Here is a 16,357-nt window from a genome sequence, read left to right as displayed (position 1 = left end):
ACGATACCTTAACTACTTGAATTTTTTCCTTTACCTTGATTTTATTATTTGCTTCTTATTAATTGCTTCTTATCTTATTAAATGTATTTATGTAAGTCACCCTAAAATCAGTCAGCAACAAGGTGGGCATAAAAAATAATTTATTTCAGTGTTTTTCAGGTCTATTATATCCTTCTACTTCTCTGTATATTCATTCTGTTAATTTTTGAGAGTTTGATATTGAAGTTCCAACTAAAAAATCTTATATATTTTAAAAAACAATTTTAATATAGAGTGGAACTATATGTAACCTTGTTCTTTATTTTCCAAGTCACCTGTAAATGTGTTATCATACTTTCATAAATAAAAAAATTAAAAAATTGAAAAGTCACATTAAATGAATAAAACATAAAACACCTAAAGCACATTTCCCTTCAAGGCTTTATTAATTATGTGATATTTCTGGATCAGTCTTTTGCCAGCAACTCAGAACCTTATTTACTGAGAAAGGATCCAAGTTTCATTAATGAAACCTTAGGCATTCTCAGTGGAGAAAAAAGAAAGAAAGAAAAGCATCCTCATTTTGTTTCCTCTTTTTTTCTTCTTCTCTTTTGCACTATAATTATTATTCATTTAAGAGGACAAATTTTCTCTAAGGCCTCCAGTTCTTTCTTATTCAAGTAGGTATAGTCAGATTACAGATGACAAAGGCCTTCCTAGTCTGCAGTGTTTTCCACTCCTTGGAGAACTGGCCTCGTGTCTCCTTTCCCTTTCCTGAGTCAGCACTTGGCTCCTCCAAAGCCATGGGGCCTCAGGTCAGGCTTAGAAATAATAAGCAAGGAGAGAGAGAACAGCAGCCCATATTTTAAAAGTGAAAAGGAGCCCTGCTCTCCAGAGCAATTGTGTTGTTAGTACAGTTCTGAGAAAAGAAGGGGCTAGGAAATTGAAGGAAATGAAAAAAAACAGTGTCTCTACAACCCATTTAGGGCTTCCTGTTGGCTCAGACAGTAAAGAATCTGCCTGCAATGCAGGAGACCAAGGTTCAATCCAAGGTCAGGAAGATCCCCTGGAGAAGGGAATGCAACCCATTCCAGAATTTTTGCCTGGAGAATTCCATGGACAGAGGGAGCCTGGTGGGGTACAGTCCATGGAGTCACAAAGAGTTGGACCTGACTGAGCAGCTAACACTTTCATTTCTCTTTCAAAATGCCACTTAATTGTGACACTGAACTCTAGAGCTAGATAATACCTCTCAGGCTAAAAAGATACCAAGATATCTAGCTAAGGTTATTTTACCTACTCAGGGCTGAATTCCCTTATCTTCTTATTCCTCAAAGAAAAGTTCATCTGATCATTTGCTGATTAAGTGTTATAAACTGGATCAGTTCAGTTCAGTTCAGTCACTCAGTTGTGTCCGACTCTTTGTGACCCCATGATCGCAGCATGCCAGGCCTCCCTGTCCATCATCAACTCCCGGAGTTCACTCAGACTCACGTCCATCGAGTCAGTGATGCCATCCAGCCATCTCATCCTCTGTCGTCCCCTTCTCCTCCTGCCCCCAAACCCTCCCAGCATCAGAGTCTTTTCCAATGAGTCAACTCTTCGCATGAGGTGGCCAAAGTACTGGAGTTTCAGCTTTAGCATCATTCCTTCCAAAGAAATCCCAGGGCTGATCTCCTTCAGAATGGACTGGTTGGATCTCCTTGCAGTCCAAGGGACTCTCAAGAGTCTTCTCCAACACCACAGTTCAAAAGCATCAATTCTTCGGTGCTCGGCTTTCTTCACAGTCCAACTCTCACATCCATACATGACCACTGGAAAAACCATAGCCTTGACTAGACGAACCTTTGTTGGCAAAGTAATGTCTCTGCTTTTGAATATGCTATCTAGGTTGGTCATAACTTTCCTTCCAAGATAGTCTATATTAATTTTGATAGTATTCTTTTTTTTCTTTTTTCATATTTTTTTCCTGCCTTGGTTAACCTGCTTTCTAGTTAACTTGTAACTGAATGCAACTTTGAGTGCCTGATGCACAGTAAGGCCAAACAAGCCAAACTGTGGGAGTTAGGGCTTCCCTGATGGCTCAAACAGTAAAGAACCTACCTTCAATACAGGAAGCACAGGAGATGCAATTTCGATTCTTGGGTCAGGAAGATTCCCTGGAGGAGGAAATGGTAACCCACTCCAGTATTCTTGCCTGGCAAATCCCATGGACAGAGAAACCTGGTGGGCTACAGTCTATGGTGTTGCAAAGGAGTCAGGCACGAATGAACATGCATGCACAGGGTAGAGAAAGGTTGATGGCAAGGTGAAGCAAAAATGGTGGCTCATGCTCAAAACCCCCAAACTCCATGATGATTTTCAGGGAAAAGTTTTTATTAGGAAAAATTTGGGGTGAGGGCTGCACGGTGTGTGACTTTCTTGATGGGTTGAGGTGAGGTAACAGAGTGATGCTCTAGGAATCTTGTTCTCAGCCTGAAGTTACCATCCTCCACCTGGGTTGGGGCCTTAGTCCTATAGAAGAACTCAGAGATATTGTGATGGAATGCTCCTTGAGCAGGCACCAAGATCCTCCTTTAATGGCTGCACTATTGTTATTTGAATGCTCCTCCTTTGCTTCTGCTTTCCCTTACTCCCCTGATTAGTAACTGTCTGAATCTTCTCTTTGGTATTCAGAAAGGTCCAGAGGCTGAAACCTTTATCCTGCAAATAAGAAACAGTGGGTATGGAAAGACTTTGTACTCTGGAGGGTCCCATAGGTTCCCACTCAGTATCCAACACTTTATACAATTTTCATTTTTTCTTCATTATCAATATTGCTAACATTTCTTGGCCCCTTAACATGGCCAGTTTTTAACTGCCTGTCTGAATCAGATTCCTCTTTATTTTTCATCTGATGCCCACCTGACTTCAAGTTTGGGAAGTTATGTTTTATATTAGAATTTATGAATCAATTTTCTAATCTACATCTCCATGACTGTCAAGGTTCTGGTGACCTTGACATGGCATCCCTTTATTTACTTCTCCCAGGCTTACATTCCATCTTATACACCACCTTCTGATTTACTGTCTGTTTCTCTGTTCTGTCCACTGGTCATTCACAGGAACACTTCAGATCAATGTTCGCCTTGTGGCCCTATGCAAATTATAGCAACATTTTCATGAGCATCTCTGCTCATTCTGTTCCCATTCATGAAGGCTCCTTATCTGCCTCTTCCTGAGATGCCCTAGAGTTCCTCCAAGGTCACATTCGGTTTTGAATTGATAAGGACATGAAATTGAGGCCCCATGACAAACCATCTAAAGTAAACAAAAAATTCTTAACCCAAGCATGCATCAGAAAAGAATGGCATTTGTCAAGAATAAAAAAGATTAAGATTTTTTATTTATTTTTTTATTGAAGGATAATTGCTTTACAGAATTTTGTTGTTTACTATAAAACCTCGACATGAATCAGCCGTAGGTATACATATATCCCCTCCCTTTTGAAACTCTTTCCCATCTCCCTCCCCATCCCACCCCTCTAGGTTGATACAGAGCCCCTGTTTGAGTTTTATGAGCCATACAGCAAATTCCCGTTGGCTATCTATTTTATGATAATGTAAGTTTCCTTGTTGTTCTTTACATACATCTCACTCTCCCCTCCCCTCTCCCCATGTCCATAAGTCTATTCTCTATGTCTGTTTCTCCATTGCTGCCCTGTAAATAAATTCTTCCATACCAATTTTCAGGATTCCATATATATGCATTAGAATACGATATTTATCTTTCTCTGACTTACTTCACTTTGTATAACAGGTTCTAGGTTCATCCACCTCATCAGAACGGACTCAAATGTGCTCATTTTTATGGCTGAGTAATATTCCATTGTGTATATATACCACAAATTCTTTATCTATTCATCTGTCGATGGACATCTAAGTTGCTTCCTTGTTCTAGCTATTGTAAATAGTGCTGTAATGAACAATGGGATACATGTCTTTTTAAATTTTGGTTTCCTCAGGATAAATGCCTAGGAGTGGGATTGCTGGGTCGTATGGTGGTTTTATTCCAACTTTTTAAGGAATCTCCATACTGTCTTCCACAGTGGCTGTATCAGTTTACATTCCCACCAACAGTGCCAGAGCATTCCCTTTGCTCCACACCCTTTCCAGCATTTATTGTTTGTAGACATTTTGATGAGGGCCATTCTGACTGGTGTGAGGTGATATCTCATTGTAGTTTTGATTTGCATTTCTCTAATAATGAGCGATGTTGAGCATCTTTTCATGTGTTTATTAGCCATCTGTATGTCTTCTTTGGAGACATGTCTGTTTAGGTCTTTTCCCCACATTTTGATTGGGTTGTTTGTTTTTCTGGCATTGAGTTATATGAGCTGCTTGTATATTTTGGAAATTAATCCTTTGTCAATTGTTTCATTTGCTATTATTTTTTCCCATTCTGAGGGTTGTCTTTTCACCTTGCTTATAGTTTCTTTTGCTGTGCAAAAGCTTTTAAGTTTAATCAGATCCCACTTGTTTACTTCTGTTTTTATTTCTGTTACTCTAGGAGGTGGGTCATAGATGATCTTGCTTTGATTTATGTCACCAAGTGTTCTGCCTATGTTTTCCTCTAAGGGTCTTATGGTTTCTGCTCTTTCATTTAGGTCTTTAATCCATTTTGAGTTTATCTTTGTGTATGGTGTTAGGAAGTGTTCTAATTTCATTCTTTTACATGTAGCTGTCCAGTTTCCCCATCACCATTTATGGAAGAGGCTGCCTTTGCACCATTGTATATTATTGCCTCCTTTGTAAAAAATAAGGTATTCATAGGTGCATGGGTTTATTTCTGGGCCTTTTATCTTGTTCCATTAGTCTATATTTCTGTTTTTGTGCCAGTGCCATACTGTCTTGATGACTGTAGCTTTGTAGTATAATCTGAAGTCAGGTAGGTTGATTCCTCCAGCTGCATTCTTCTTTCTCAAGACTGCTTTGGCTATTCGAGGTCTTTTCTGTTTCCATATGAATTATGATATTTTTGTTCTAGTTCTGTGAAAAAATGCCATTGGTAATTTGATAGGGTTCACATCGAATCTATAGATTGCATAGTCATTTTCACAATATTGGTTCTTACCCAGGAACATGGACTATCTCTCCATCTGTTTATGTCATCTTTGATTTCTTTCCTTAAGTAAGTAAGTAAGTAAGTGTTAGTCACTCAGTCATGCCCAACTCTTTCCAACCCCATGGACTGCAGTCCACCAGACTCCTCTGTCCATGAGATTTTCCAGGCAAGGATACTGGAGTGGGTTGCCACTTCCTTCTCCAGGGGATCTTCCCAACCCAGGGATCGAACATGGGTCTCCTGCACTGCAGGCAGATTCTTTACCAACTGAGCTAAAAGGGAAGCCCAGATTTCTTTCATTAGTGTCTTCTGATTTTCTGTGTATAGTTCTTTTGTCTCCTTAGGTAAGTTTATTCCTAGATATTTAATTCTTTTTGTTGCAATGGTGAATGAGATTGATTCCTTAATTTCTGTCTGATTTTTCGTTGTTAGTTTATAGAAATGCAAGTAATTTCTGTGTACTGATTTTGTATCCTGCAACTTTGCTAAATTCACTAATTAGCTCCAGTAATTTTCTTATACTGACTTTAGGGTCTTCTATGTGCAGTATCATGACATCTGCAAACAGTGAGAGCTTTACTTCTTTTCTGATCTGGATTCCTTTTATTTGTTTTTCTTCTTTGAATGCTGAAGCTAGGACTTCCAGAACTATGTTGAATAATAGTGGTGAAAGTGGACACCTCTGTCTTGTATCTGATCTTAGGGGGAATACTTTCAGTTTTTCACCATTGAGAATAATGTTTGCTGTAAGCTTATCATATATGGCCTTTACTATGTTGAGGAGATTCCTTCTGTGCCCGTTTTTTAAAGAGTTTTAATCATAAATTGGTGCTGAATTTTGTCAAAGGATTTTTGTGTATCTACTGAGATGATCATATGGTTTTTATGGTGTATCACATTGATTAATTTCTGTATATTGAAGAATCCTTGCATCTTTGGAATAAACCCAACTTGATCATGTTGTATGAGCTTTTTGATGTATTGCTAAATTCTGTTTGCTAAAATTTTGTTGAGGATTTTTGCATCTATGTTCATCAATGATATTGGCCTGTAGCTTTCTTTTTTTGTGTTGTCTTTGTCTCATTTTTTTTTTTTTTGCATTTCTTTTCCATGGGAATGGTCTTGATCCCTGTCTCCTGTACAATGTCACAAACCTCAGTCCATAGTTCATCAGGCACTCTATCTATCAGAACTAGTCCCTTCAATCTATGTCTCACTTCCACTGTATAACCATAAGGGATTTGATTTAGGTCATACCTGAATGGTCTCATGGTTTTCCCTACTTTCTTCAATTTAAGTCTGAATTTGGCAATAAGGACTTCATGATCTGAGCCACAGTCAGTTCTGGTCTTGTTTTTGTTGACTATATAGAGCTTCTCCATCTTTGGCTGCAAAGAATATAATCAATCTGATTTCAGTGTTGACCATCTGGTGATGTCCATGTGTAGAATCTTCTCTTGTGTTGTTGGAAGAGGGTGTTTGCTATGACCAGTGCATTTTCTTGGCAAAACTCTATTAGTCTTTGCCCTGCTTCATTCCGTATTCCAAGGCCAAATTTGCTTGTTACTCCAGGTGTTTCTTGACTTCCTACTTTTGCATTCCAGTCCCCTATAATGAAAAAGACATCTTTTTTGGGTGTTAGTTCTAAAAGGTCTTGTAGGTCTTCATAGAACCGTTCAACTTCAGCTTCTTCAGCGTTACTGGTTGGGGCATAGACTTGGATTACTGTGATATTGAATGGTTTGCCTTGGAAATGAACAGAGATCATTTTGTCGTTTTTGAGATTGCATCCAAGTACTGCATTTTGGACTCTCTTGTTGACCATGATGGCTACTCCATTTCTTCTAAGGGATTCCTGCCCACGGTAGTAGATATAATGGTCATCTGAGTTAAATTCACCCGTTGCAGTCCATTTGAGTTCGCTAATTCCTAGAATGTCGATGTTCACTCTTGCCATCTCCTGTTTGACCACTTCCAATTTGACTTGACTCACGGACCTAACATTCCAGGTTCCTATGCAATATTGCTCTTTACAGCATCAGACCTTGCTTCTATCACCAGTCACATCCACAACTGGGTATTGTTTTTGTTTTGGCTCCATCCCTTCATTCTTTCTGGAGTTATTTCTCCATTGATCTCCAGTAGCATATTGGGCCCCTACTGACCTGGGGAGTTCCTCTTTCAGTATCCTATCATTTTGCCTTTTCATACTGTTCATGGGGTTCTCAAGGCAGGAATACTGAAGTGGTTTGCCATTCCCTTCTCCAGTGGACCACATTCTGTCAGACCTTTCCACCATGACCCGCCCATCTTGGGTGGCCCCATGGGCATGGCTTAGTTTCATTGAATTAGACAAGGCTGTGGTCCTACTGTGATTAGATTGGCTAGTTTTCTGTGAAAAGAAATGCAAAAAAAGCAAAATGGCTGTCTGAGGAGGCCTTACAAATAGCTGTGAAAAGAAGAGAAGCAAAAAGCAAAGGAGAAAAGGAAAGATATAAGCATCTGAATGCAGAGTTCCAAAGAATAGCAAGAAGAGATAAGAAAGCCTTCCTCAGTGACCAATGCAAAGAAATAGAGGAAAACAACAGAATGGGAAAGACTAGAGATCTCTTCAAGAAAATTAGAGATACCAAGGGAACATTTCATGCAAAGATGGGCTCGATAAAGGACAGAAATGGTATGGACCTAACAGAAGCAGAAGATATTAAGAAGAGGTGGCAGGAATACACAGAAGAACTGTACAAAAAAGATCTTCACAACCAAGATAATCACAATGGTGTGATCACTCATCTAGAGCCAGACGTCCTGGAATGTGAAGTCAAGTGGGCCTTAGAAGCATCACTATGAACAAAGCTAGTGGAGGTGATGGAATTCCAGTTGAGCTATTTCAAATCCTGAAAGATGATGCTGTGAAAGTGCTGCACTCAGTATGCCAGAAAATTTGGAAAACTCAGCAGTGGCCACAGGACTGGAAAAGGTCAGTTTTCATTCCAATCACAAAGAAAGGCAATGCCAAAGAATGCTCAAACTACCGCACAATTGCACTCATCTCACATGCTAGTAAAGTAATGCTCAAAATTCTCCAAACCAGGCTTCAGCAATATGTGAATCGAGAACTTCCAGATGTTCAAGCTGGTTTATAAAAGGCAGAGGAACCAGAGATCAAATTGCCAACATCCACTGGATCATTGAAAAAGCAAGCGAGTTCCAGAAAAACATCTATTTCTGCTTTATTGACTATGCCAAAGCCTTTGACTGTGTGGATCACAATAAACTGTGGAAAATTCTTCAAGAGATGGGAATACCAGACCATCTGACCTGCCTCTTGAGAAACCTATATGCAGGTCAAGAAGCAACAGTTAGAACTGGACATGGAACAACAGACTGGTTCCAAATAGGAAAAGGAGTATGTCAAGGCTGTATACTGTCACCCTGCTTGTTTAACTTCTATGCAGAGTACATCATGAGAAACGCTGGACTGGAAGAAACACAAGCTGGAATCAAGACTGCCTGGAGAAAATATCAATAACCTCAGATATGCAGATGAAACCACCCTTATGGCAGAAAGTGAAGAGGAACTCAAAAGCCTCTTGATGAAAGTGAAAGCAGAGAGTGAAAAATTTGGCATAAAGGTCAACATTCAGAAAACGAAGATCATGGCATCTGGTCCCATCACTTCATGGGAAATAGATGGAGAAACAGTGGAAACAGTGTCAGACTTTATTTTTGGGGGCTCCAAAATCACCACAGATGGTGACTGCAGCCATGAAATTAAAAGACGCTTACTCCTTGGAAGGAAAGTTATGACCAACCTAGAGAGCATATTCAAAAGCAGAGGCATTACTTTGCAAACAAAGGTCCATCTAGTCAAGGCTATGGTTTTTCCTGTGGTCATGTATGCATGTGAGAGTTGGACTGTGAAGAAAGCTGAGCGCCGAAGAATTGATGCTTTTGAACTGTGGTGTTGGAGAAGACTCTTGAGAGTCCCTTGGACTGCAAGGAGATCCAACCAGTCCATTCTGAAGATCAACCCTGGGATTTCTTTGGAAGGAATGATGCTAAAGCTGAAACTCCAGTACTTTGGCCACTTCATGCAAAGAGTTGACTCATTGGAAAAGACTCTGATGCTGGGGGGGATTCGGGGCAGGAGGAGAAGGGGACAACAGAGGATGAGATGCTGGATGCCATCACTAACTGGATGGCCGTGAGTCTGCGTGAACCCCGGGAGTTGGTAATGGACATGGAGGCCTGGCGTGCTGCGATTCATGGGGTCACAAAGAGTTGGACACGACTGAACAACTGAACTGAACTGAACTGTCTCGTTTTGGTATCAGGGTGATGGTGGCCTCATAGAATGAGTTTGGAAGTGTTCCTTCGTCTGCAATTTGTTGAAAAAGTTTTAGACGGATAGGCATTAGCTCTTCTCTAAATATTTGATAGAATTCTCCTGTGAAGCCTTCTGGTCCTGGGCTTTTGTTTCTTGGGAGATTTTTGATCATAGTTTCAATTTCAATGCTTGCAATTGCATTGTTCATAATTTCTATTTCTTCCTGGTTCAGTCTTGGAAGATTGAACTATTCTAAGAATATGCCCATTTCCTCCAGATTATCCACTTTATTGCCATATAGTTGTTCATAATAGTCTCTTATAATCCTTTGTATTTCTGCATTTTCTGTTGTAACCTCTCCTTTCTCATTTCTAATTTTGTTGATTTGATTCTTCTCTCTGATTAGTCTAGTTAAGGGTTTGTCAATTTTGTTTATCTTCTCAAAGAACCAGCTTTTAGTTTTTTAATCTTTACTGTTTCTTTCATTTCTTTTTCATTTATTTCTGCTCAGATCTTTATGATTTCTTTCCTTCTACTATTTTTTTTCCCTTCTCCTTTTCCCAGTTGTTTTAGGTATAAAGTTAGGTTGTCTATTCAATGTTTTTCTTGTTTCTTGAGGCAGGATTGTATTGTTATAAACTTCCCTCTCAGAACTGTTTTTGCTGCATCCCATAGGTTTTGAGTTGTCTTGTTTCATTGTCATTTGTTTCTAGAAATATTTTTATTCCCCTTTTGATATCTTTAGTAATCTGTAGATTATTTGGAAACATGTTGTTTCATGTCTATGTGTTTGTGTTTCTTACAGTTTTTTTTTTTTTTATAATTGATATCTAGTCTCACTGTGTTGTGGTCAGAAAAGATGCTTGATACAATTTCAATTTTCTTAGATTTATTGAGGCTTGATTTGTGACCCAAGATGTGGTCTATCCTGGAGAATGTACCATGTTAACTTGAGAAGAAGGTGTATTCTTCTGCATTTGGATGGAATGTCCTAAATATATCAATGAGACCTGTCTCATCTAATGTATCACTTAAGACTTTTGTTTCATTATTAATTTTTTTTTCTGTTTTGATGATCTTTCAATTTGTGTGAGTGAGGTGTTAAAGTCTCCTACTATTATTGTGCTACTGTCAATTTCTCCTTTTGTGTCTGTAAGTATTTGTCTTATGTATTGAGGTGCTTCTATGTTGGGTACATAGTTATTTACAATTGTTATGTCTTCCTCTTGGATTGATCCCTTGATCATTATGTAGTGTCTTTCCTTATCTCTTGTAATCTTCTTTATTTTAAGGTCTATTTTGTCTGATAGGATTGCTACTCCAGCTTTATTTTGCTTCCCATTTGCATGGAAGATATTTTTCCATCCTCTCACTTTCAGTCTATATGTGTCTTGAGGTCTGAAGGGGGTTTCTTATAGACAGCATATGTATGGGTCTTGTTTTTGTATCCATTCAGCCAGTCTGTGTCTTTTGGTTGGAGCATTTAATCCATTTACATTTAAAGTAATTATTGATATATGTGTTCCTTTTGCCATTTTCTAATTGTTTGGGTTTGATTTTGTAGATCTTTTTATTTCTCTTGTATTTCTTGACTATATAAGTCCCCTTTAACATTTGTTGTAAAGCTGGTTTGGTGGTACTGAATTCTCTTAATTTTTGCTTGTATGAAAAGCTTTTGATTTCTCCATCAATTTTGAATGAGATCCTTGCTGGTTACGATAATATTGGCTGTAGATTTTTTCCTTTCAATACTTATATCCTGCCATTCCCTTCTGGCCTGTAGAGTTTCTGCTGAAAGATCAGTTGTTAAGCATATGGAGTTTCCCTTGTATATTACTTGTTGCTTCTTCCTTGCTGCTTTTAATATTCTTTCTTTGTGTTAGTCTTTGTTAGTTTGATTAGTATGTGTCTAGGCGTGTTTATCTTTGGGTTTATCTGGTATGGGACTATTTGTGTCTCTTGGACTTGATTGGTTATTTCCTTTTCCATGTTGGGGAAATTTTCAACTATAATCTCTTCAAAAATTTTCTCTTTCCCTTATTTTTCTCTTCTTCTTCTGGGACCCCTATAATTCAAATGTTGGTGCATTTGATATTTTCCCAGAGGTCTCTGAGGCTATCCTCAGTTCTTTTCATTCTTTTTACTTTATTCTGCTCTTCAGAAATTATTTCCACCACTTTATCTTCCCACTCACTGATTTGTTCTTCTGCTTCAGATACTCTGCTATTGATTCCTTCCAGAGTATTTTTAATTTCAGTAATTGTGTTGTTTGTCTCTGTATGTTTATTCTTTAATTCTTCTAGGTCTTTCTAAATTGATTCTTGCATTTTCTCCATTTGGTTTTCAAGGTTTTTGATCATCTTTACTATCACTATTCTGAATTCTTTTTCAGGTAGTCTGCTTATTTCCTATTCATTTATTTGAACTTCTATGTTCAAGTTTGTTCCTTCTAGTTTGTTCCTTCATTTGTGTAGTATTTCTCTGCCTTTTCATTATTTTTTTTAAACTGATTGTGTTTGAGGTCTCCTTTTTCCAGGCTTCAAGGTTGAATTCTTTCTTCCTTTGGGCTTCTGCCCTCCTAAGGTTGATCCAGTGGTTTGTGTAGGCTCCCTATCAGGTGAGATTTGTGCTGAGTTTTTGTTTGTTTGTTTTTCCTCTGATGGGCAAGGCTGAGTGAGGTGGTACTCCTGCCTTCTGATGATTGACTTTGTATTTTTGTTCTGTTTGTTGTTTAGATGAGGTGTCCTGCACAGGGTGCTACTGGTGGTTGGGTGATTCCGGGTCTTGTATTCAAGTGGTTTCCTTTGTGTGAGCTCTCACTATTTTATACTCCCTAGGGTTAGTTCTCTGATAGTCTAGGGTCTTGGAGTCAGTGCTCCTGCTCCAAAGGCTCAGGGCTTGATCTCTAGTCAGGAATTAAAATTCCACAAGTGGTTTCTTATGGCATTAAGTGAGATTAAAACAAATATACAAAAATGAGAAACCAAAGATGAGCCCCAGACAAATGGCAGTTACAAAATCAGGCAAATAATAATTAAAATAATGGAATATACACATATACATATACATCCATGAGCAAAGTCAAAACAGTCCAACAAAAATAAAGTTGATTTACCTGGTGAACAAAGGAAATCAAAAATTATATTTACCAGTTAAGAACAAAAGTAACTAAAGCACAAACTGGAAAACAAAACTAAAGCAAGGTGCCAAGTGGGGAATAAAGCAATGAAAACAAAACTAACAAATATATTGACAGGAAAGGAAAGGAAGAAAAGAAAAAGAGAATAGAAAAACAAAGTTAAGTAAAGGTAGATGAAGAAGATTTATATACATTAAAGATTAACTGCAAAGGGAAAAGAATAGTAGGAAAGGCAAATGAAGGAATACATGTAGAAAAATATAATAGGTTAAAAAATTAAAACTTAAAATCATAGAAAATGGAAAAGAAAAATAAAACAGAAGAAGAAAGGAAAAAGGAAAACTCCACAGAACTGCAAAAGCCCAATGTAGAGGCAGAGGTTTATAGCAACAATAAAAAGAGTGATTGAATATGCTTATGGGTGAATATACACATATACATATACACCCATAAGCAAAGTCAAAACAGATCAACAAAAATAAAGTACAATAGATTGACCTAGCAAACAAAGGAAACCAAAAATTATATAGACCAGAACAAAACTAACTAAAGCACAAACTGGAAACAAAACTAAAGTAAGGTGCCAATTTGGAATAAAGCAATGAAAATAAAACTAACAAATATGTTGAGAGGAAAAGGAAGAAAGAAAAGAAAGAAAGAATAGATATGCAAAGTTAAATAGAGGTAGATGAAGAAGATGTATATACATTAAAGATTAACTGCAAAGGAAAAGGAACAGTAGGCAAAACAAACAAAGGAATAAATGTAGAAAAAATAATAATAGATTTAAAAAATTAAAATTAAAAAAAGAGAGAGGAAAAAAAAGGAAAACTCCACAAAAATGGAAAAGCCCAATGTAGAGACTGAGATTTATAACAACAATAAAAAGTGTGACTGAGGGGGGAAAAAAAGCTAAAAAGCTTAATTAGATTTCATAGTGCCAATAAAATTGACAGCTACAGCAGATGTGAGAAAAAGGGGGAAAAATCCAAAAGAATCTATAGAACAAGTCAAAACATAAGAATAACAAATGTTTTTCTGGAGTCACTGCTGCCAGACGCCTTTCCCTCGCTGGGAGTCACAGTCCACCTCATCTCCCTAGGATGCCCTCCAACACTGTGCTGATCTCTGGACCTGCTGTGAAGGCAGCTCAGATTCTAATCTTGTCCTACTCCTGTGTGTTCTTGCCTCCAATGTCCACAGCTATCAGAACTAGTGTGTTTTCTTTTGTGGGAGCTCTCAATGACCTTTTATATATTCCATAGACACAGAGTCTGCCTAGTGTGGATTTAATCTGCAGCTTGTACAGCTGGTGGGAAGGTTTTGGGTCTTCTTCCTTAGCCACACTACCCCTGGGTTTCAACTGTGGTTTTATTTCCACCTCTGCATGTGGGTCATCCACTGGGGTTTAGCTCCTGAGGCTGCCCTGGAGGACTTGGGTTTGCCCCTGTGAGGGCCAGGTGTGGAGGTGATGCAGCCGCTTGGGTTGCAGGGGTTCTGGCAACACCAGGTACTCAGGAGAGTTGGTGGCTAGGGCAGCAGGAAATGTGCTCTAGAAGGGTATTGCAACCAGTATTGGCCAATACGCTCCAGTATTCTTGCTTGGAGAACCCCCTCTTTGACAGAGAATCCTGGTAGGCCACAGTCTACAGGGTTGCAAAGAGTCTGGACACAACAAAAGCGACCCTGTGTGCATAGACACAAGACTTTTTTTACCTGTGACAGCTCTGCCCCAGTGAGAGTTGAGCGTGAAGGTGGTGCAGCTGCTTGGCTTGTGGGGACCCTGGCAGCGCCAAGTGTGCAGGAACACGGACTGCCTCTGCCGCAGGAATTATGGACCTATCAGAGTTTTTTTTTTTTTTTTTGAGCCTCTTGTAGCTGGCGATCAGAAGACCTCTTTGTCCAATCTTTCTCCGCAGCTGTGCCTGTTCAGACACATAGAGAGCTCCCTTGCCTGGGGTCTGTTTCTGTTGTTTGGCACATCAGGCACATAGAGGGGCCCCCCTGGCTTGGGGTCCTACTGTGTAGATTGGCACATCAGGCACTTAAAGGGGCACCCTGAGTGGGGTCCTACTCAGTAGTTCAGTGCATCAGAGGTTTGATGGGTAAGCCTCTCTATTGTTCAACTGCCGATTCTAGCATGCAGGGAGAGAGGCTATGGTGATGACTCCACCCCCTACACATGACTCAGCAGTATCGCCTTGCTTCCATGGCTGCCCAGCTTTCCTCCACAGGCATTTCCCCACCACAATCTCCTCCTTAACCTCCCCTTGATCCGTCTCTCCACAGTCAACAGCAGCCCTCACCCTTGGATTGCTCCACAATCCCTAAACTCCAGCTCCCAACTGCTGCACTTTCCAAGGGACCTGTGTCCCTGTCCAGGGTATATATGGCTGTGGCAATGACTGTCTGATTCCCATTCCATTTAGGCTGCCACAGATCAGTTGCTTCACTCTCAGCCTTAAATGTTTCTCCTCTGACTCAGACAATTGACCCAATGTGGAGATCAAACCCCTGCTTCAGTTTACCCACCTGCTGAGGGCAGGTCCAGTCCTACTAACACTCCAGTTTTTCCCTCCAGTTCCTTCATCCTACCAAGTTTTGCGTGGTTCTATATATTCTTTTCAACTGGTCATGTCCTCCTGTCCACTCCCAGCTGTTGTTCTGCATGCACTTCTGTGTCTGGAGGTGTATTCCTGATGTATCCATGGAGAGAGATGTACTCCATATCCATCTACTACTCTACCATCTTGTTCTCTCTCCTGAGATTTATTTTGAATGGCTCTCCACACATGCTGGGGGGTGTGTGCCTGTGTGTAGGTGAGTAGGAAAATATTTGCAGCCTGAAGTGAAACAAAGGCAGGACCTCACAGAGCAGAGACTAACCAGAAACTCCAGTGGGAAGACATATAAGTGATATTACCAGGGACCTATATGGCTGCCTGGGAGGTAGGGTAGAGGCATAATTCCTGCTCCATAGCATACACCAATTTGTCATCCAGGATACTGGCTTTCTCTGATAAGAATAGAATGCTGAAGAGTCTTTTTACTTGACTCTACTTATAACAAGGAAGCCCGCACATCTTGCCACCAAGCTGTGACCCAGAGGGTGCCCAGGTGCCACCCCCTTGCTGTATTATATCAACCTTTCTGAGCACAAGTGAGCCAAGGGCTTCATGAAGGCTTAGTTTCAATGGACTGGCAAGACTATTTGTTTTCCTTAGAGTGTCATTTCTGCTCCATGTTGCACTCATTAAATGTGTTTATGCACCAATCACTAAATCAGGATACTTTCCATTTGGTGGCTCTGTTGTAAGGCTTTAGAAGCTATGTTTGTTATTTATAAGCCATGCTGCACATATATTCTCTTTCTTTATACCAACTCCCATAATCTCAATTAACAAAAACATCCAAAAAAGAAGTCCAAGAAAAATATTATACATTGTTTGATCAGTAAAGACCAGATTATACAATCAAAGGGATATTAAACAAAACAGTAGCAATGCTTAACATGTTGGGAACTCACAAGGTGGCAGGCACATGCAAAGGTACAAAACAATTGGCATGTAGTTCATCAAATCCTAATAGCAATCCTGAAAAGTGGGTATTGTAGAAATGTAGAAAAGTACAGTTCTTATTCCCCATTTCAGAGGGAAAACGTCAGCCAGCTGGCTCCTAGAGAAATTTGTTCCCTTTGTGAAGTTCAGCATGACTCAGCTCATTGGCCTATAAACTTGACTATACTGATTCGATGAATGTGGAGCTATCTTTCAGAGATAAATCATAAGCCAAAGAGAAATCACCATGAG

The sequence above is a fragment of the Bubalus kerabau genome, chromosome X (assembly GCF_029407905.1).
Source record: "Bubalus kerabau isolate K-KA32 ecotype Philippines breed swamp buffalo chromosome X, PCC_UOA_SB_1v2, whole genome shotgun sequence".
Classification (NCBI taxonomy): Eukaryota; Metazoa; Chordata; class Mammalia; order Artiodactyla; family Bovidae; genus Bubalus; species Bubalus kerabau.
This window is presented reverse-complemented; position numbering follows the sequence as displayed.